The sequence below is a fragment of the Bubalus bubalis genome, chromosome 19 (genome assembly GCF_019923935.1).
Source record: "Bubalus bubalis isolate 160015118507 breed Murrah chromosome 19, NDDB_SH_1, whole genome shotgun sequence".
NCBI lineage: Eukaryota > Metazoa > Chordata > Mammalia > Artiodactyla > Bovidae > Bubalus > Bubalus bubalis.
The window spans coordinates 35,391,534-35,413,810 of record NC_059175.1 but is presented as its reverse complement, the minus strand read 5'-3'; the positions used below and the strand labels follow the sequence as shown (position 1 = coordinate 35,413,810).

At 43.3% G+C, this 22,277-nt stretch overlaps 1 long non-coding RNA gene across 3 annotated transcripts in view; it reads right to left on the bottom strand.

Annotated features, from left to right (window-relative positions):
* Positions 1–22,277, bottom strand: part of LOC102395220 — a 112,128-nt gene that overhangs the window by 52,507 nt on the left and 37,344 nt on the right. The window contains exon 4 of one of the 3 annotated variants that reach the window (XR_006546668.2): positions 20,999–21,979. The exons of the other annotated variants lie outside the window; for them this stretch is intronic. This is a non-coding gene — a long non-coding RNA (uncharacterized LOC102395220). Of the gene's footprint in view, positions 1–20,998; positions 21,980–22,277 lie in introns of those variants that run through there. 3 annotated transcript variants of the gene reach the window in all.

Sequence of the window (22,277 nt, the reverse complement as noted above, 5' to 3'; positions counted from 1 at the left end):
ACTAAAACCTTCGCTATGGAACTGGATAGAATTGAAGGGCAGGGGGAGAATCCTGGCACTGACTCTTGGTAGCTGTGTGGCCTTAGCTAATTTGCATAACTGCCCTGTGCCTTTATTTTCTTATCTTTAAAACTGTATATAAGAAGTCCTTCCCTAAAAAGAGAACCTTTCTACACTGTGGATGGGAATGGAATTTGGTACATCCACTATGGAGAACAGTATAAAGGTTTCTTAAAAAACTAAAAATAGAGTTACCATATGATCCAGCAATCTCACTCTTGGGCATATATCTGGAGAAAACTCTAATTTGAAAAGATACATGCACCCTAGTGTTCACTGTAGCAATTTTTACCATAGCCAAGACATGGGAAAACCTAAATGTCCATCAACAGAGGAATGGATAAAGAAGATGGAATATCATATATGTGTGTGTGTGTGTGTACGTATGTGTGTGTGTGTGTGTGTGTATATATATATATATATATATATATAATGGAATATTACTTAGCCATTAAAAAGAATGAAAAACTGCCATTTGCAGCAACATGGATGGACATATTAAGTAGTGACATAAGTCAGATAGAGAAAGACAAATATCATATGATATCACTTATATGTGGAATCTAAAAAATGATACAAATGAGCTTGATATTATTCCCATGTCAAAGTAGGAAAACTAAGGCTCACTGGCCTGAGAGAGCTGTTTATAAAACAGGAACAGCCTCACAGACTTAGAAAACAAACTATGGCTACCAAAGGAGAAAGGGAGAAGGGAGTCATAAATTAGTAGGCTGGGATTAACATATACATACCACTATATATATGGCAACTCACTCCAGTGTTCTTGCCTGGAGAATCCCAGGGACCGGGGAGCCTGGTGGGCTGCCGTCTATGGGGTCGCACAGTCAGACACAACTGAAGCGACTTAGCAGCAGCAGCAGCACATATAAAATAGATAATCAACAAGTACCTATTGTATAGTACAGGGAATTCAATAATCTGCAATAACCTAAATAGGAAAAGAGTCTGGAAAAGAATAGATATATTTTTATGTATAACTAAATCATATTGCTGTACACCTGAAACTAACACACTATCATAAATCAAGTATATTACAATATAAAATTAAAAAAAGAAGCCCCCGCCCCGAGCAGGTTGTTATAGGACAAAGAAGATAATAAACACAGAGCACGTACATTACATAGTGCCGGTCACAAGGTAAATGCTCCAAGTATTAATATATATATATGCTGTTGTTGTAAAAACAACAAAAAAGTGGTTGTTTCCACCCTTTTTAATAAAAAGAGAGAAATTAAGAAAACCAGGAACATGCTCCATCATTCCATTTTCTAGATGAGTCTCTCCGGCATGCCAGAGAATTCAATCAGTGGAGAGAAACACCAAACAAAAACAGCCCCCAACAAGCTTGCCCCAGCTCTTCTCCCCAAATGGAACCACAGTTTCTTATTACTTTCAGGAAAAAATTCCCAAAAAAGTTTCATATCTAATTCAAGGCTAAACAGGATGAACACAAAAATTTTAGAAGTTGGTCAAATAGGGCATGTGGTGCAGTAAAAACCTGATGACAGAACCAGAAGACACACTCAGTTCTCCCCTCCTTTCCCCTTCGTCCCTGCCTTTCCTCCCTTCTCTCTGTCTCTCCCTGTCTTTCTTGATATTTTCCCATGTCAGATAGGGAGACTGAAGCACACTGACCTGTGACAACTGAGGACCAGCCAAGAGTGGAGCTCACCTAAGTATCTGGGTCTAACTCAGATCAGCAGGTGGGCTGTGGTGAAATTTCTCTCAGTGAACGGGGAGAACCCAGGGAGGAGATGAGAACGTGGCTCACTATACCCCAAGTTTCAAACAGCGCTTCGACATGGATGCCCAAATAACACACCAGTCACCTCAGTGTGGAACTGGAGCCACCTTCTAGAATGGGTTATGAAAGGAGATATGAGTGAGCTGCAAAAGGTGACTTAGAGAGCCACGCTGGACTAGCCCTACCTCAGTCTGTTTTCTGACAGGTTTACTAGACCAAGAACCAATAAGGAGTGTTGTAGACACAGTGGATCTCTATGTCATGAGGCAGTTGACATGGTTTCTTATGAAATTCTTGTGAAGAAGTAGAGACTGTGTTCTAGGGGCAAAGAAATTCACGTGGCTTCCTAATTAGCTGGACAACCAGAGGCAAAGGATGCAGGGGAATGGTCCACAGCACCCTGGAGGGTGACCCGGAGGGTGGTGTCCAGAGAAATGTCATTTGTACCATCCTACTACACAAAGACATGGTTGGCAGGAGACTTTAGCCTTATCTGACATCCCATGTTCAAGGCAGAATGTGCTTAGTGTTACCTGTGTAAATGAAAATTAACTTTAAAAAATGTTAATATAATAAATAAATAACAACACAATATAATAAAAATCCAATAATAAAATATGAAATATAATTTATAACATTTAATTATTAAACTAATGCATATTAATAAGAAAAGCTTAGAAATAATATATCTTTTTGATGTTTCCCCATCTTTTTCAAGAGAAATCCTAATCATCTATGTTACTTGTGCTAGAAAAATGGTTGCAGTTATTCACCCCTTCCTATATTTGCATCCTTTGCAACAAGACCTTGCAGCATCTCCCATCAAGAGATGTCTCTGTCCCTGGAATGAAGCGGTCTTGTGACTTGCTCTGGCTAATAACATGGGGCAGAAGTGATGGCATGCCTATTCCAAACCTAGGTTTTAAGTGGTCGTATGTGTTTCCACTTTCTTTCTGGCACCACTGTGTGTACAAGCTCCAGCTAGCCTGTTGTATGATGAGAAGCACATCATCTGGACACCCAGCTGACAGCCTGCAAACTGCCAGCGTGCAAGTGAGGCCATCCAAGACCAAGACTTCCACCCAACTGACTCATGAGCAAGCCCAGTCAAGATGAGACAGGCCTGGGCCACTTCAGCAGAACTTTCCAGCTGATGTGTTGACTCGTGAGTGGTCATAAAAGTTTACTATCTTAAGTTGTTGGGTGTTGAGGTGGTTTGTCATGAAGCAATAGCCAACTGTTACAGTCCATGCCTGTTCTACTCTATCTGTCTTTCCACTCTGGTGCTCATAATTCTTTGTTTCAGCCACGCTCTGAACGAAACACTGTGTTGACTTCTCCACAGCTCTGCAAAGGCAAAACCTCTGCCTGGTCTACCACCTCCTCCCTCGGGCGTCCTTCTTCATCCAGGTGACTCCTCCTCCTTGGAGACTCCTGTCAGGCCCCACCTCTGCCAGGCGGTTCCCAGAGCCCTCTCCCCACACCCCTTCCAGCCTCCTGTTGGGTGCCCCTCCTGCCGCATGCTGCTGACCGCCCTTATCTATACCTTTATCACAGCACTCCTCCTGGGTTACAATCACCCGTTTACTTGCCCTACCGTTCTCGCTGCACTGTGAATTCTGTGAGGAAAGAAGTCTTATCCTTTACCTGTTATTCCAACAAACAACGCGGTTCTTCTCCAGTAGTTGTTGGTGTTCACTGCTCCATTGTGTCCCATTTTTTGCGGCCCCAAGGACTATAGTTCACCAGGCTCCTCTGTCCATGGGATTTCCCAGGCAAGAATACTGGGGTGGGTTTCCATTCCTTTCTCCAGGGGATCTTCTCAATCCAGGGATCGAACCTGGCTCTCCTGCACTGCAGGCAGATTCCTTACTATCTGAGCCACCAGGGAAGATTCCCCAGTAGTTGACATTCTATAAATGTTTGTTCAGATCAGATCAGATCAGATCAGTTGCTCAGTCATGTCCAACTCTTTGCAACCCCATGAATCGCAGCACTCCAGGCCTCCCTGTCCATCACCAACTCCCGGAGTTCACTCAGACTCACGTCCATCGAGTCAGTGATGCCATCCAGCCATCTCATCCTCTGTCGTCCCCTTCTCCTCTTGCCCCCAATCCCTCCCAGCATCAGAGTCTTTTCCAATGAGTCAACTCTTCGCATGAGGTGGCCAAAGTACTGGAGTTTCAGCTTTAGCATCATTCCTTCCAAAGAAATCCCAGGGCTGATCTCCTTCAGAATGGACTGGTTGGATCTCCTTGCAGTCTAAGGGACTCTCAAGAGTCTTCTCCAACACCACAGTTCAAAAGCATCAGTTCTTCGGTGCTCAGCCTTCTTCACGGTCCAACTCTCACATCCATACATGACCACAGGAAAAACCATAGCCTTGACTAGACGAACCTTTGTTGGCAAAGTAATGTCTCTGCTTTTCAATATGCTATCTAGGTCGGTCATAACTTTCCTTCCAAGGAGTAAGCATCTTTTAATGTTTGTTACATGATGTCAATTAAATGTAAAGAGAGAAAGAGACAGAAAGAAGGAGGAGATAGGGATGATGTGTCTATTTAGCCTTGAAAAAAGAAGATATAAAGGGCTGACAAATTTAGTAAAAGATATTGATAGCTTGGGAACAGCTCCAGGTTACCAGTTAGATCTTCACTGGTCCAGACTAAACAGCTGATGAATTTCAGCTCCCTTAGTCATCTCCCCTTAGCAGGTGACATGTATTCCTTGAAGCAGGAGATGCCACCAATGATGAAAACTCTTTAAGGGTAGCTGAAAAGACACATGAAATCTATCAGGTGGGAACCAAGATCATGTAGTCCTATGTCTGAGGGCCTGTCTCCCATCCACAATTGAGTCACTGATTTGATCATTTTCAGGAACCAGAGAAAAGCAATCCTAGACACAATGTAATGACTGCACAGACAGCATGTATTCATCACTCCAAGGAAAAGACTTCAAAGTGACATGATCACTCTCTTCAGATCACTTTTTTAAGGATTGCTATATGGAGAAGAAATTTGCTCTCTCTCATTCCTGAAAGGCAAAGTCAGAACCAATGGAGACTGAAGTCAGACAGATGTATGGGAGAATTTCTTAATCATTGTATGTACATTAGTTACTCAGTCGTGTCTGACTCTTTGCGACCCCATGGACTGTAGCCTGTCAGGATCCTTTGTGCATGGGATTCTCCAGGCAAGAATACTGGAATGGGTTGCCATTCCCTTCTCCAGGGGATCTTCCCAACCCAGGGATTGAACCCGGGTCCCCTGCATTTCAAGAGATTCTTTACCATCTAAGACACCAGAGTGAACAACTCTTGAAAAATAATGCCATCTTTGGCCTTGGAGATGTCCAAAGAGAGACTAGCTGACAACAATATCAGCAAAGCTGCAATAAAGTTTCATGTTATGGGAGTAGATGGAGCCCCCCCTCTGACAGGCTATTCACCAAAAGACAGTCCCATGTGGGAATTACCACATCCCCACTTCCCACAGGCTACCTGACAACCACCTGCCCAATTGTAAACACACGTGAAGGTGTCTGCCTTACTCTAAAGAGCCTCTTTCATGCAAAAGCACCTCTGCCTCGATCACACTTGCTCAGAAATCCCATCCCCTGGCTGGAGTTGACCAATCTGGAATAGATATTTGACACCAGTCTGAAATTCAAAAGTGAAAATTTGGGTACTGAGGGGTGACTGCCTTCTGAGGAACATAGGCAGCTGCTCTGCAGAGAAATACGGTAATAAGTGCTGACTAAGCAACTACAATATGCCAGGTACTGTTCTAGGCACAGGAGAGCCTGCAGGAAAAAGAGCAAACAAAATTCTTGCTTTCATGAAACTCACATTAAGTAGGGGCCAGAAAACAAAGATGAGAGGCAAATAGAGATCAAAAGCACATTCCCGAGTTCCCTAACAGACCCCAGAGACCTGGTTCTATGAGAAACACCATTGGCTCTTCAATAAATGTCGTGGTTTGCTTATGCCAACTGGAGGTGGTTTCTGTGATTTCCAACCCCAAGACTGTACGTGAAATGCATTTATTCCATATCTATTCTCTTCACAACCACTCTACAGCAGGGGAACAGGGGAACTTTTAAAGATCAATAGGTCAGAAGCTCATGGAAGAGAACATTTTTCGTGCTACCCTTCCATATATCAGTTCTCAGACTTAGGGTCTCCAGGTTTCTAGTTTCCATTAGGAAGACAGAGGGAAGCTGCTTCCCCAGATATTCAGGATGGCAGAGAAAAGGTTACATGATAGGCAGAGTTTTATGATCTCGGCTGCATCCAGGTATTATTATTATTATTATTTAATACATCTATATAACAGGGCAATCAGCAAGGAAGTACATTCTCCACCCAGGCTTACAATAATAAATAAAATCATTCCAAAACAAGGGGAAAAAAAGCTCTTTTCTCCCAAGAGCTTACAGAGGAGAGGCAAGTCAAACAATACAGGACATAGATATGGCCTGAGATGCGTCCAGGGAGTTTTAAATAGACCGTGTCACCACGTGATCGGGTTTCCAGGGGCTTTTTGAGAGCTTGAGGGGAGAGCTATTTGGATGACCATTGGGCTGGCATGCGCAGCAGAGGGGTGCAGGTTCTAGGACATTGTGTGCCCCGTTCTCCAAGGAGCCTGTGTTCCTCAGGCTTTTAGTTTTGGAATTTTTCAACTTATTAAGAAAGTAGAAGAGAGATTAAGAAAAAAAAAAAAAAAAACTTGCCCTTTTGCCAAATCTGCTTTTATTTTAATGACTCCTACAGTGAGATGCAGATCTTCTTTCAATTTTCTACTTGCTGATTAATTTCCTGTTGACTCTGAAGGTAACTGAAAACCTTTTGGATGAAGTAGAAATAGCCTTACTTGCCAGTGATTCTTGGTAATGGGATGGAGTCGCTCAGGGCCAGCCTTTAGGAGCTTCCTCTGAGCTCTGGGTAGGTGGGTGGTTTGGGCACATGTTAATTTTAAATGTGTTCACACATAAACATATTCAACATAAAGGCATTCTTTTCCCTCTTACAGTGTCCCAGGGTGGGGTGGGGATGGGCAACAGGGAGGTTCAAGTCATGTTCCACTCTGGAGGTCCGTTCTAGTCTAAGTTGTGAAATCAGCTCTGTCTGCCCTCACCCGCCTTCCCAGGCCCCTTTCTTTGACTTTTCCCATCAGTCTTGATACTTCCCTCTCTCTTCCAATGTTCAGGTCTCTATAAAGTTTTATTCATCATACCCAGTTACAACCTGCTGGAAAGAAAATACTTTTATATTAGTCATGTACACTTGAATATGAATTTAAGCCCAGTTACTTCTCCTGAGGGTGTGTGTGCATGTTAAGTCACTTCAGTCGTGTCCAACTCTTTGTGACTCCATGGACTGTAGCCTGCCAGGCTCTTCTGTCCATGGGATTCTCCTGGCAAGAATACTGGAGTGGGTTGCCATGCCCTCCTCCAGGGAATCATCCACACCCGGGGATTGAACCCCTGCATCCCTGTCTTCTGCACTGGCAGACAGGTTCTTCACCACTAGCACCACCTACATATTAACCCCTGCACTGGAAGGGCAGACAGGTTTAACAGAAAGTAATAGGCTGGTTGTCCCAAGACCCCACTCTAGTCTTGTGTTTCCTAAGCCAGACACTTCCCTTCTCAATTTTGATTTTTTAAAAAAATTCTATAACATCAGAGGCTCAATAAGATAATTGTCGAATCTCCTTCCTGTGAATTTTAAAGCTTTCGACTTGTATTCCCAATATGAGCAGGGGGCGTCTGAGGAGAGCTGGAGCCTCCCCAGGGCTCTGAGTCAGTCACGCTGTGCTTAGCTGCCTTCATCTGGATGCAGGGGATCCGAGGCACCGTCCAGCAACTGAGATGTGCTCTGTGCAGATTTTCTCTCTGGGAAAGTTCCTGCCAAGATTTTATGCGAGGAAGGTCACGATCGTTCTGCTGGGTATTTATCCACACTTGAAACTCCTAATACTAACTTCGTGATGCTCACCTAATCCAGCGTGACCGCCATCATGACAGCTTTAAGCTTTAGCCAAATGTGTCTGTGTAGAACCACCAGTCCCCTTGTGTCCCCAGGGGCTCTCCCGAAGGGACAGAGGTTCCCAACCTGGCTGCACGTTAGACCCCTTGAGGAGCTCCTAAAAGTCCTGTGCCCAGGTCACCTCCTAGACCACTCTTGTCAGCCCTTCTCCCTGTCGTGGACTAGACAGCAAGATTCTGAAAACCCATGTAGTTCCAGTCTTCCTCAGAACTGAGGACCCCTGTTAAGACATCTGAGGTGGAGCTGTGTTTTCTAACCCCTGCCAGGGGTTAAGTAGGGGTCTTCCAACCCCTACTCTACCTCACCTCTCTTCTTCTTCCCAAAATCTATTTCATTTTGAGATTAAGGAGTCTCCTTTTATTACTCTGTATTTCACTGGGGAAATCAGACTTTACGCCATCTTTCATCTCAACTTCTTGTCTGACCTTGAATAACCCACATGTCGGCCTCCTGAGTGTCCTAGTCCTTCAGATTGTAGGATTTTTCTGTCCTTTCATATGTTAAATTCCATTAAGCCACATTCACCCAACATATCTAAGCATTCCTAGGGACCTAAGTCTCTGTGGATCCCTCTTGCTTCCCCTAAACTTTGTCTTATCTCCTGCCACCATTATTCTTGTCCTCATTGTTTTTCTCCATGATTGACACCATCTCCACTCCTTCATCCCCTCAAAGCACCGCTAATAAAAGACTCTGCATGTCACTTTATGGAGAGTCGCATGCTAAGGAAGGGCGTTAACACACAGAACAGCAGGCATCACCTCAAAACTGAACATCAGGCTTCATCGTCAGGTAGCCATGGAAAATTCCAGTCACACTGAATTATATTTTACTTTTGGGGCCACATCCACTCAAGAGACTTTTTCATCTTTTCTCTCACTATTGGTCTCTATTCCCCCAAATTCCTGACAAGAGTTTTTATGCAGGGAAATTTACCTGTCCACGTTAGACTACACTAGTCTGGGCTGACTTGAACATGTCCCTATCCTCATTAGTTTGGCTGAAACATAATGGGGTGCACAGTGGTTAGCATAACATCATTCCTTTAGCCAGGTCACTGTTTTGAGCAGAGCCCCCTCCTAAGTCATGACTTCCACGTGTCTGCCCTCCTTGTTTGTTTGCCCTCATTCTGGTCTGAGCTCAAGTCCTCGATTTACTTAATAATCAGCCCATGGCTGGGTAGTGCCAGACCATCCACTATGACCTTCTGCCAGGTGCGGGTTGGGTCAGCAGAGCATCAGAGTTGGGAGGTTGGACCAAGGATGATCCAGCAGCTCCACTTAGGGATGAACAAATTCAAAAGCAGCCTGGTATCAGCTGGGAAGGGTGGAGTGGTTCATGGTGGGCACTCGGGCCTCCTGAGTTCACATCCAGACACAAGGTGCTGTGGCCCTGGGTAAGTTACTAACTTCTTATAATAGTGTGTTATCATTAACTCTGAGGCTAATAATAGAGGATAAGATAATGTATCCTATCTCATCAGTCTGATAGGATAAACGAACATATACATGCAAAGTTCTTGGAATAGTGTCTGGGCATTAGTACATGCTCAATCTTACTATGACCCAGGGTCCTACAGCCAGACAGAAAATACCAGATCCAGAATCCAAGCCTTTTAGTTTCCATTCCCCCATGGTTCTTACTCTGCCAGGCAATAACGGAGAACATGTAGGCGAGTCCACAGACCTTGCCAACAAGCTGAATAAACAAAACTAATACACCTGAAACAATTAGGAGTGGCCATTAGGGAATGATGAAAGGGATAAAACAGAGATTCTCAAGCTTGACTACACATTAACCTCATCTGGGGGATTTTTCCAAATTCTGATGCCTAGACCATTCCCCACACCATTAAATCAGGATCTCTAGGGATGGGACCCAAGCATTAACATGTTTCAAACCTCCTAGTTAATTTCAAAATGTAGCCAAGAAGGAAAATCACTGGCTGGAGCAACCATCACACCATGATGGGCCACCTCAGCTTACAGAGGTGACATAATTTGCTTCTGATGATGACAAGGGCTTTCAGGAAAGCCTGAACCTGACCAAATCTTATGACTCCTCTTCCAGTCATTATTTTTTTAAGCTATCATTGATTAGGACTTTATTATGTGCCAGACTGGACACTCATCATGCATTACCTCATTGACCCAATAGAGTGATCCTATGAGACCAGTCCTATAATTAGCCCCACTCTACAGATACAGAAACTAAGGGTTGGAGAGATGATGTCACTGAGCCAAGGTGACACAGATGGATCTGGGACTCAGACACAGGCCTTCCAACCTAGGGCCTACAGAACCAGAGCCTGATCCCATCTCACTGTTCTGCCCCCTGAAGCATTCTTTTCCAGAAATGCTTCTCTCACCTGCCACTCACAATCTGAGGGCAGAACTCTCCCCAACCTCTCACCATCATCACCTCCACCTTCTTCAGCACCCCAACCCCCATGCTGGTCATTTTTATAAAATACAGCTTTTTTTTTTTTTGCCTTTGATTTAATCCCTCCACCCTAAAAGAGATCAACTGTCTCCTTTCCTTGTCACAAACATTTACACAGCCTTTTTCTTAGTAATTCCCACTTTTAGTTTCCTTTATGGTTCCAGTTACTTTTGTACCTAAACTGTTGTATTTCCAGCCTGCTTTGTAGCCATCTGGCCTCCTCCCACTCAGAAATATTTGGCAGAGTATAAGGCAAACCTTTGTCCCCATCTGCTGTGTTCCCATCTCCAGTCTTGCAGAGTATAATCAATCATCTTAATCACTTTGCTCTGAAAAGTTTTCATCAAAGGAATTTGCATTTTATTTTCCTTTTAAAGACCAAACTCTTTGTCTCATTTATTGCCTATATTTCATATATATATATATATATATATATATAGAGAGAGAGAGAGAGAGAGAGAGAGAGTCTATTGCTGGTTAACAATATTTCCACAAATTTATAAATTTCAGATTTATGCGAACCCTGCATCGATCAAGTCTGTAACACTATCTTGCCAACAGCATTTGCTTACCTCATGTCTCTGTGTCACATTTGGTAATTTTTGCAATAATTCAAACCCTTCCATTATTATTATATCTGTTACGGTGATCTGTGATCATCTTTGATGTTACTATTGTAATTATTTTGGGCCCCTCAAACCACACCTGTATTGAATTTAGTTGATAAATGTTATATGTGCTCTGACTACTCCCCTGGCCGTTCCCCCATCTCTCTTACTCCCTATTCCCTGAGCAACAATACTGAAATTAGGCCAATTAATAACCCCACAATGGTCTCTAAGTGTTCAAGTGAAAAGAAGAGTCACACATCTCTCACTTTAAATCAAAAACAAAAAAATGATCAAGCTTAATGAGAAAGGCAGGTCTAAAGCTGAGATATGCTGAAAGCTAGGGCTCTTGTGTCAAAGGTAGCCAAGTTTTTAATTTGAAGGAAAAGTTCTTGAAGGAAATTAAAAATGCTGTTCTGGTGAACACATGAATGATAAGAAAGTGAAACAATCTTATTGCTGATGTGGAGAACGTTTTAGTGGTCTCGAGAGAAGATCAAACCACTCACACCATTTCCTTAAGTCAATGCCTAACTCAGAGCAAGTCCCTAACTCTTCAATTCTGTGAAGGCTGAGAGAGGTGAGAAAGCTGCAGAAGAAAAGTTTGATAATAGAAGTTGGCTCATGAGGGTGAAGGAAAGAAGTCGTAACATCAAACTGCAGGGTGAAGCCACAAGTGCTGATATAGAAACTGCAGCAAATTATCCAAAAGATCCGGCTAAGATCATTAATGAAAGTGGCTACACTAAACTAACAGATATTCAATACAGAAACATTCAATATATATTGGAAGAAGATGCCATCAAGGGCTTTCAGAGCTAGGGAGGAGAAGTCAATGCCTGACTTCAAAGGACAAGCTGACTGTCTTGTTGGGAGCTAATGTAACTTGTGATAAAGTTGAAGCTAATGCTTATTTTGGAGAAGGCAATGGCACCCCACTCCAGTACTCTTGCCTGGAAAATCCCATGGGCGGAGGAGCCTGGTGGGCTGCAGTCCATGGGGTTGCTAAGAGTCGGACACGACTGAGCGACTTCACTTCCACTTTTCACTTTCGTGCATTGGAGAAGGAAATGGCAACCCACTCCAGCATTCTTGCCTGGAGAATCCCAGGGACGGGAGCCTGGTGGGCTGCCGTCTATGGGGTCGCACAGAATCGGACACGACTGAAGCGACTTAGTAGTAGTAATGCTTATTTACCATTCTGAAAATCCTAGGACCTTAAGAATTACACTAAATCTACTCTTCCTGTGCTCTGTTAGTGGAACAAGAAAGCCTTGATGACTGCACATCTGTTAACAACATGGTTTACAGAATATCTTAAGCCCACTGTTGAGATCTACTGCTTAGAAAAAAGATCCCTTTCAAAATATTACTGCTCATTGACAATGTACATGGTCACCTAAGCACTCTGATGGAGATGTACAAGACTAATCTTATTTTGTGCCTGCTAACACAACATCCATTCTGCAGTATAAGGATCAAGGAGTAATTTTGACTTTCAAGTTTTATTATCTAAGAAATACAGTTCATTAAGCTATGTGTGCCATAGATAGTGATTCCATTGGTGGATCTGGACAAAGAAAATTGAAAATCTTCTGGAATGACTCACCATTCTAGATACCATTAAGAATATTTTTGATTCTTGGGAAGAGATAAAAACATCAACATTCACAGGAGTTTTTGAAGAATTTGATGACAGCGCTCATGGATGACTTTGAGGGGTTCAAGACTTGAGAGGAGGAAATAACTGCAGATGTGGTAAAAATAACAAGAGAACTAGAATTACAAGAAGAGCCTGGGACTTGCCTGGTGGCACAGTAGATAAGAACCCATCTGGCAATACGGGGACACTGGTTTAATCCCTGGTCTGGAAAGATTCCACGTGCTGTAGAGCAACTAAACCCATGAGCAACAACTACCAACCCAGTGTTCTAGAGCCCACCAGCCACAACTACTGAGCCTGTGCATTTCAGAGCCAGCGAGCCACAACAAATGAGCCCCTCTGCCATAGCCACTGAAGCCTGTGCCCGTGCTCCACAATAAGAGAACCACCACAACGAGAAGCCTGTACACTACAACCAAGAGTAGCCCCTGATCACCTCAACTAGAGAAAGCCAGCCCAGCAATGAAGATCCAGCACAACCAAAAATTAAAAAAAAAAATAAGAATAATAAATAAATTAATTAATTAAAAGAAAGAAGTAGAGCCTGAAGACGTGACTGAATTTCTGCAATCTGATAATAAAACTTGAATGGATGAGAATTTGCTTCCTATGGATGAGCAAAGAAAGTCATTTCTTCAGGTGAAATCTACTCCTGGTGAAGATGTTACGAAGGTTGTTGAAATAACAAGGATTTGGAATATTACATAAGCTTAGTGGATAAAACAGTAGAAGAGTTTGAGAGGGCTGACTGTAAATTGGAAAGGTCTACTGTGGGTATAAGCTGGCTTAAAGCTCAATATTCAAAAAACTAAGATCATGGCATCCAGTACGATCACTTCATGGTAAATAGATGGGGAAACAACGGAAACCATGACAGACTTTATTTTCTCCAGCTTCAAAATCACTGCAGATGGTGACTACAGCCATGAAATTTAAAGACATGTGCTCCTTGGAAGAAAAACTATGACAAACCTAGAGAGCATATTAAAAATTAGAGACACTACTTTGCTGACAAAGGTTTGTATAGTGAAAGTTATGGTTTTTCCAGTAGTCATGCATGGATGTGAGAGTTGGACTATAAAAAAGGCTGAGCACCGAAGAATTGAGGCTTTTGAACTGTGGTGTTGGAGAAGACTCTTGAGAGTCCCTTGGAGGATTTGAGAAGACTCTTGAGAGTCTCTTGGAGTCCCAAGGAGATCAAACCAGTGAATCCTAAAGGAAATCAGTATTGAATTGGAAGGACTGATGCTGAAGCTGAAACTCCAATACTTTGGTTACCTGATGCGAAGAACTGACTCATTGGAAAAGACGCTGATGCTGGGAAAGATTGAAGGCAGGAGGAGAAGGGGATGACAGAGGATGAGATGGTTGGGTGGCATCTCCGACTCGATGGACATGAGTTTGAGCAAGCTCAGAAAATTGGTGATGGACAAGGAAACTTGGTATGCTGTGGTCCATGGGGTTGAAAACAGTCAGACATGACTGAGCAACTGAACCAATTTACTGACTGTGGGTAAAATGCTATCAAACAGCATCGCATATTACAAAGAAATCACTTATGAAAGAAAGACTCAATGGATGTGGCAAATTTCATTGCTGCTTTATTTTAAGAAATTACATTTGAATCAGTTCTAATGAGGTGGATGAAACTGGAGCCTATTATACAGAGTGAAGTAAGCCAGAAAGAAAAATACCAATACAGTATACTAACGCATATATATGGAATTTAGAAAGATGGTAACGAGACAGTGTCCCTGTATGCGAGACAGCAAAAGAGACACAGATGTATTGAACAGTCTTTTGGACTCTGTGGGAGAGGGCGAAGGTGGGATATATGGGAGAATGACATTGAAACATGTAAATTAGCATATGTGAAACAAATTGCCAGTCCAGTTTCAATGCATGATACAGGGTGCTTGGGGCTGGTGCACTGGGATGACCCAGAGGGATGGGATGGGGAGGGAGGTGGGAGGAGGGGGGTTCAGGATGGGGAACACATGTACACCCATGGCGGATTCAAGTCAATGTATGGCAAAACCAATACAACATTGAAAAGTAAAATTAATTAATTAATTAATTTAAAAAAAGATAAATCTACTCTAAAAAAAAGAAATTACCACAGTCACCCCAACCTTTAGCAGCAAACATCAACACTGAGGCAGGGCCTTCCACCAGCAGAAAGATTACAACTTGCTGATGATGGTTAGCATTTTTTTTTAGCAATAAAATATTTTTAACTGTATGTACATTGTGTTTTTAAATTTACTGCTATTGAACACTCCATAGACTACAGTATAGTGTAAATATAACTTTTATATACACTGGGAAACCAACAAAATTCTGTGGCTCCCTTTATTGCAATATTCACTTTCTTCCTGTGGTCTGGAACTTAACCCACAGTATCCGGAGGTATGATTGTAACGCAATTTGTCAATGCAACCCAGGGCAAAGAAGGGGCAAATCCTCCCCTTAAAACAAAAAACCTTCAACTCTAACTTTTATGAAGTAGAGTTAAATGTGGGCTTCCCAGGTGGTTCTAGTGGTAAAGAACCGAACTGTCAATGCACGAGACATAAGAGACACGAATCAGTCCCTGGGTTGGGAAGATCCCCTGGAGGAAGGCACAGCAACCCACTCCAATATTCTTGCCTGGAGAATCCCATGGATAGAGGAGTCTGGTGGGCTACAGTCCATGGGGTCACAAAGAGTCAGACACGACTGAAACGGCTTAGCATGCATTTAGTATGCATTCTGAGTCAAATGTATGTGGATACGAAAAATAGGACTTTTTGTGTTAATAAAATACTTACATTTGAAGGGAAACGAATCCTTGTTATGATGAGGTAGATTTCACTTTGAACTTTCAAAGAGAGAGCAAGCCATGAACCAGAGTGGAAGCCCTCTCCTTCTTTTCTATTGGCCAAAGCTCACCTCTATATATACACTGCCTCCTTTAGCCAGTCATCTCAGAGACCAAAACTCACCCTTTTTGATGTTCAATCAGAAGTTAGCCCAAAGAGAAAGGCCATTACACAGAACACAAAACAAAAGAAAGTACCAAATGATGTAGGACTTAGTTGTTTTTCTAGGGTGTGTTGGGCTTAACCTAGGCAAAAGGTATAGAAGCAGGAATATGAAAGTAAATCAGAATTAGTTTCAGCTGTATGAAACAGAAAATTATGACTTGGGACTTCCCTGGGTGTCCAGTGGTTAAAACTCTGTGCTTCCAATGCAAGGGGTGTGGATTCAATCCCTGGTCGGGGAACTAAAATCCCACATGCCAGGTAGCATGGCAAAAAAAAAAAAAAAAAACAACACCGGAATGACGTGAAGAAGAAAAAGATTCTCTCTCTGTGTATCATTATTAAGAAGGCTGGAGGTAGCCAGAGCAAGACTGGTAAGTAATTCACAGGTGTAGAGAAGCAGGCTCCTTCTCTGAGTTACTCTACCACGTGTAATCTCCATTACCAAAGTAACATCACTGTCAAAGTGGTTGCTGGTGTCCCAGTCACTGCATCTATCTTCCAGTCAGTGGGAGGGAAAAAGGGAGAAGAAAGCCACCTGCTTCTCCATTTAAGGCCACGCTGTGGAGGCTGCACATACACATACCCGCTGACATCCACTGACCAAAAGAGAATCATATAGCCACACCTAGTTGCAAGAGAGGCTGGGAAATGTAGTCTTTATTCTGGGAACTTAGTGTCCAGATAAAATCAGGCACTTAAAAGGGGTAGAAATGTCTATCAGTGGACAACAAGCAGCCTCTTGTACAGGTCCAGTGACCTGCTTGCCCCTTTAAGAGAGGGCTTACTGCCCTAGCTCTTGGGAATGCCAACAGCGACAGCCTTCAGCTCAGCTCAGCCACAGAGCATGCCTGACCCCAGGGCCTGCCCATGTTCAGTGGCTGAGTGAGGTGGGTGCATGGAGGCTGGCCTTCCAGCCCAGTGTGGGACAACTCCAACAGCCCATTTTTGCTCCAGAGCCCCGCAAAGGTTGGCTGAACTTGCTCCTGGGGAAGTTTGAAGTTCAATTTCTCCTTTATCCCAATCTGGCTCTAGCTCTTTCACAGCTGTTGTCTCAAGGACACCGCCTAATAAACTTCCTGTGCTGTAAACTCTTCTTCCCAGGGAATCCAACCTGCCGTGACGGGGAAAGAGGACTTTCAGAGAAAAGACTATAGGAAGTAAAGAAAAAGAGTCAGGAATTAGGGATGTACATGAAGCTGTTAGTCAGGGTTCTCCAGAGAAACAGAACCTACAGGATGTGTGTGTGTGTAAACAGAAAGAGGTTTACCATAAGGAACTGACTTCCCCAATTTCAGAGACTGTGAGACCCAATCTCAGGCAAGCCAAGTCCACACATAAAATGAACCATCAGAGACACTCTCTCACGGCCCAGGAAGTTCCCTCTGGATCCTCCAAGGATTTCCCTCCACCCCCAGTACACACATGCACACATGTGCTCACACCCACACATGTACACAGGCCCAGGAGGTGGACTTTTGCACCTACGGTGGTGTACACCAGCAAGCTGCCTGATTTCAGCATCCCCTCCCAGGCCCTGTAAAGCAAAAGACTTTATAGAATTCTTGGGTAAAGAATCATTCCAGGCATTGAATAGTAACTTCAGGAAAGGTGAGAGAAATTGGGATCCAAAAAACACAAAAAGGAAAGTGTCTCTCCACCCAGGCAGAGATGGCAGCAGCAGTTTAGGGGCTCACAAGGCCCTGGGCCATGTTTGTGCAAACAGTAGCCAAGCCAAGCAAGCTCATTCTTCCTTACTTTTCAAGTCCCGGTGAAACAGAAAAGAAGAAGCCATCCCTGGGGGTTCAGCAGGAACGGGCTGAGCTGTTGCCCAGCACAACCTCCCGGCTCAAGACTGGTCTAAGTCCATCTATTCTTCAATGATCTTTACCCTTATCTGTCATTGTCAACTCCTTTTTTTTCTCTGCATCGATCTAAGTATATATTACAATCGCTTTTGTCTTTTCTGTTTGATTACTGGCAGCCCAACTAGGAAAGTTTAATATGTACCTAAGAGGGTCAAGGGAGAAGGCAATGGCACCCAACTCCGGTACTCCTGCCTGGAGAGTCCCGTGGACGGAGGAGCCTGGAAGGCTGCGGTCGATGGGGTCGCTGGGGTCGCTGAGGGTCAGACACAACTGAGCTTTACTTTCACTTTTCACTTTCATGCATTGGAGAAGGAAATGGCAACCCACTCCAGTGTTCTTGCCTGGAGGATCTCAGGGACGGGGGAGCCTGGTGGGCTGCCATCTACGGGGTCGCACAGAGTCGGACACGACTGAAGTGACTTAGCAGCAGCAAGAGGGTCAAGGATGGCTTTCCTTCTCACATGCACTCAAAAAAAGTCAATATCAAGATCTCATTAGAATGTTCTCATAACTTTCCTATCCAAAATATACATAGACAACATACATTCTATAAATGTATACTATGTCATATAACATAAAAGAATATATATGATATAGTCTATAAGTAATAGTGGGATATTTAGAAAATATCAATTACTGGTTCTCAAAATCCTTGTTAGAATATATCCAAGCTACAACAAAGGAAACTTGGAAGACTCAGGACGTGGTTTAGAACTGGGTGGCTTGTACTGATCACTAAAAAAAAAGCCCAATCCCCCTGGGAAACGAAGACCCAGAGAAATAACATGCTTTGTCCCCAAACAGCAAGTCAGTTGTGGAGTTGGGTTTTGAACACAAGTCTTGACCCCTATGACAGACACATCATAAAAATATTTTCTTGGCTTCTCAACTTCATACAGTAAACCTGTCATTTTCAGAAAAACAGTCTCACATGCAAGCGGGACTTTCCATTGTTTGCTAATGGATTGGCAGATGATACTTAAATTTCAGCCTGATTTTTCTTCTCATTATATCCACAATGGGGTCATCAGTGTCTTGCCAGGCACAGAGAAAGAAAGGTTTCTGCTCATGAATCTGGATTCCTCGGAGTTAGCTAAACTGCCCCGAACTTCAGAGATTTGTGATACCTGACATTTTATTGCATTATATAATAGTCATCCTTTCCCCACCCCTAGCCTCCATCAAAAGTGCAATCATGTACATAAAGAAAGACCTTTTTAAAAAAGAAGTTGAGCATTCGTCCTTGAAACAAATACAGCTATGCTTCTGGTGTTGCAAACCAATATAGGCCATCACAGCCCCTCCCTCCAGGAAAATTAATAATCCATGAGGGTTTTCAGGAATTGCTAGAAGGATGACACCCACCCTTTCTAGATTTCCCGGAAGAATCCTGATTTCTTTCTGACAAATAAGTTCATTAAGCATGTAATGAAATTTGCTTTTGATTTTTAGACCTTTGTAAATGTTTCATATTCATCAGAAAAAAAAAAAAATAATAACCCTGTGTTGGACCTTGCATCCTGATAGTGTGTTCGGAAATGTGGGGGCTGTAACGCAGTGGGCAGAACGAGCCAGAAGACAACAGCCTCCGGGCAGAGCATCTCTGCCTAGGCCAGGTGACCGGCTCCTCCCACCTGCCCGGTCCCCAGGGCACCGACAGCAGGCAGCAGACACTGACGCTCTGCTCCCGTACACAGGCGTGGGCAGCACCCTAATTTCTCCCTACAAAGCAAATTTCATCTTGCCTTTTGCAAATGATGCATTTGACTCATCTTCCCCTCTGAGGGTTACGCGATGACTGGCTACAGGCTGTAAATTCAACTGAGTCATGAGTGCAGAATTGCCAGTTGTGCCCATTCAATCATACTTAACACTCAGTTCTATGAAACCCCAAACACACCAAAGCTACTTGAAAGCAGGGTCCAGATCAGACCAGCCGCGGAGGGCGTCTCCCCCACTGCTGCTCCCTCTGCGTTTTCCCTGAACCACGACCAGCTCCTCTAGTTGCATCTCCTTTTTTTCCAACTAAAAATAAAGAATAAAATTTTTTTTCTTTTGGTTTCTAAATACTGTTCTTTTTCTATTATTGAAGTATAGTTGATTTACGATAATTGTATCAGTATCACATGCATGGGCTTCCCTGGTGGCTCAGCAGTCAAGAATCCACCTGCCAGTGCAGATGACATGGATTCGATCCCTGGGTCGGGAAGATCCCCTGGAGAAGAAAATGGCAACCCACTCCAGTATTCTTGCCTAGACAATTACATGGAGGAGCCTGGAGGTTGCAAAGAGTCAGACACCACTGAGTAACTAAACAACAAAAACAATCAGGTGTATAGCAAAGTGATTCAGCTTTTTCTCTTTCTTTTTTTTTTTTGCAGATTATATTCCATTAACTTTCCATGTGGTGCTAGTGGTAAAGAACCTACCTGCCAATGCAGGAGACATAAAAGACATGGGTTCAATCCCTGGGTCAGGAAGATCCCCTGGAAGAGGGCATAGCAACCCACTCCAGTATTCTTGCCTAGAGAATCCCATGGACAGAGGAGCTTGGTGGGCTACAGTCCATGGGGCCACACAGAGTCAGACACAACCGAAGCGACTTAGCATGCAAGCATATGTTATTACCTGATATGGGGTATAATCCCTGTGCTATACAGTAAATCCTTCTTGCTTATCTGTTTTATGTTAGCAGTTTCATTCTTTCCACCTTTCTGTCATCCCCTCTGCACCCCTGCACCCCCAGTCCAGTCAGATCTGCGTGTAAATGGTGAGCAGCACAGTCTCTCTCCTCCCCGAAGCTGCTGTCAGTTTCTGGCTGCAGGAATCACAATCTTGTCAACAGCCCGAGCCAGAGTGTCCTGTGCTCCCCACCCTTTCTTCCTGTCACCTTCCCATTCATTTCCTGTGAGCTCTGACCCTTTCTTGGGAACATTAATTAACCATGATGCTTTTTTATTAGAATTCTAGGAAAGTGGATATCCGTATGACTCACACTTCTGCAGTTTAAAGCAGTATTTACTATATTTAATTGAGCAGATGAGTTTTGGTTTTGTTTTTTGTTTTTTTTTACTAGACATTCACTGTATGGATTTACAACCATCTGTGTGAAACCATTCTGGGAAAGAAAAAAAAAAAATCAGCACCACTGGTTATAATGAGGCTTTGCCATATCACTAAAACTCTGAGTGAAAACATATGGGATGGTTATCTTTAAATGATCTCATAAATGTCTTTACTTAGGAATACAACAGATTTCTTTTATAATGCTTGGTTTAAAAATAAAACACCACCCTTGGAAATTATATTCCACCACTCTTGGCTTGACAAGAAAAGGCTTTTACAACTTATATTGTTAGAAATTTTAAAGGAGTCTACAATTTATACAATCATGAGCTTGTTAAATAAGCTATGTAAATTTATGTGGACCAGGGTCTAAATGAATTCAGGCCTAAATAAATCAAACCCTAGCTAGACCATGATTTAATTAAACATTGACAATATGACTCATGGTACTTAAGTTTACTGATGTTTATTGCCAAAAGAGGCATCATGGCTATGACAGAGAGAAATGTAGGAGGCCTGACAGACTGTTCAAGGTTAAAATAGAAGTATCAAGATGAAAACGGCATTGTAGGAGTTTCTATAGCTGCTCAAATAAATGTCTTCAGAACAGTTTGACAGCAAGTAAACTCACAAGGTAGTCATAAAAACTCATAGATGTATATATTTATTTTTAGCTTTTATCCCTCTCATCTAGGGTTTGGGGGTTTTGGGTTTCTCTTTACCTTCTTATGAACATATATCTATATAGATACAGATGTCTACATATTTTATATAGAGATCTCATGACTATATTTTATATATCTTTTCAAGCTTAATTTTTGTTCTTGTTTTCACTTCTAATACATGACTTTTATATTTTCCCCTTTTTGTCTATTTTCTGGAATATACCCTCTGTGACTGGCATCCCTATTTGTGTCTGAGATGCTTGTGCAAGTTTGGTGACGAGCTTCCTTTCTGGAACATACGCAGGTCACCTTTCACTTGTGGGGCCTCTCTTCAGCTTGTCATCCCCCCAAGGCCCAGAGACCACAGCCAGGGTCCCCTAGGCACAAGGCAGGTTTCAGGGGAGGGCAGGTGCAGCAGGAATGTGTCTGAACCAAAACCAGAACGAATGAGCAGATGGGTATGTGTGCTTATGGAATACCAGAGCACTATTTGAAACCCAGATTCTCCTAGAACCTGAGGGCACACGGCCTTGGCAATCAGCGATCAGTATCTGACTCCCAGCTCCCAAACGGAGCAGGTAGAAAGGAGGCTGTAGCCCCACAAAGAGGCTGAGCGAGTGGCATCTGTTTCCACCCTGGCTATCTCCTCTTGTCTCAGCGCAGCCCACGGGCCCATCCACAGCTGGCTCCTCCCTGGGGTTCCCTCTGAGCAATACCATTGTGCAATGGATTCTTCCACCAACTTCTCCGAGGTAAGCCTTTCCATCCTGTTTGTGTTTTAAAGAGAGTTTTTAATGGCTTCAGGCAAAGGAGTCAGTAATTTAGGAGTTCCAGGACTCTGGCAGGGTGGGAAAGGGGTTTCTCCCTTAAGACAAAAGGTCCGTTGGTGTCCTCCACACCGTCCAGGGGTTTTATGGACCTGTGCTCCCCACCTCCCTACAGCAGGGCCCTCTCATCCTCTGCAGCCAGCTTGTCTGAGAGCTGCAGGGCTGCAGGAGGCTGGGAAATACCAGGGCTCTCAGGGGAGGACGAGGGGCTGTACTCGCCCACACCCTGACCTTACTC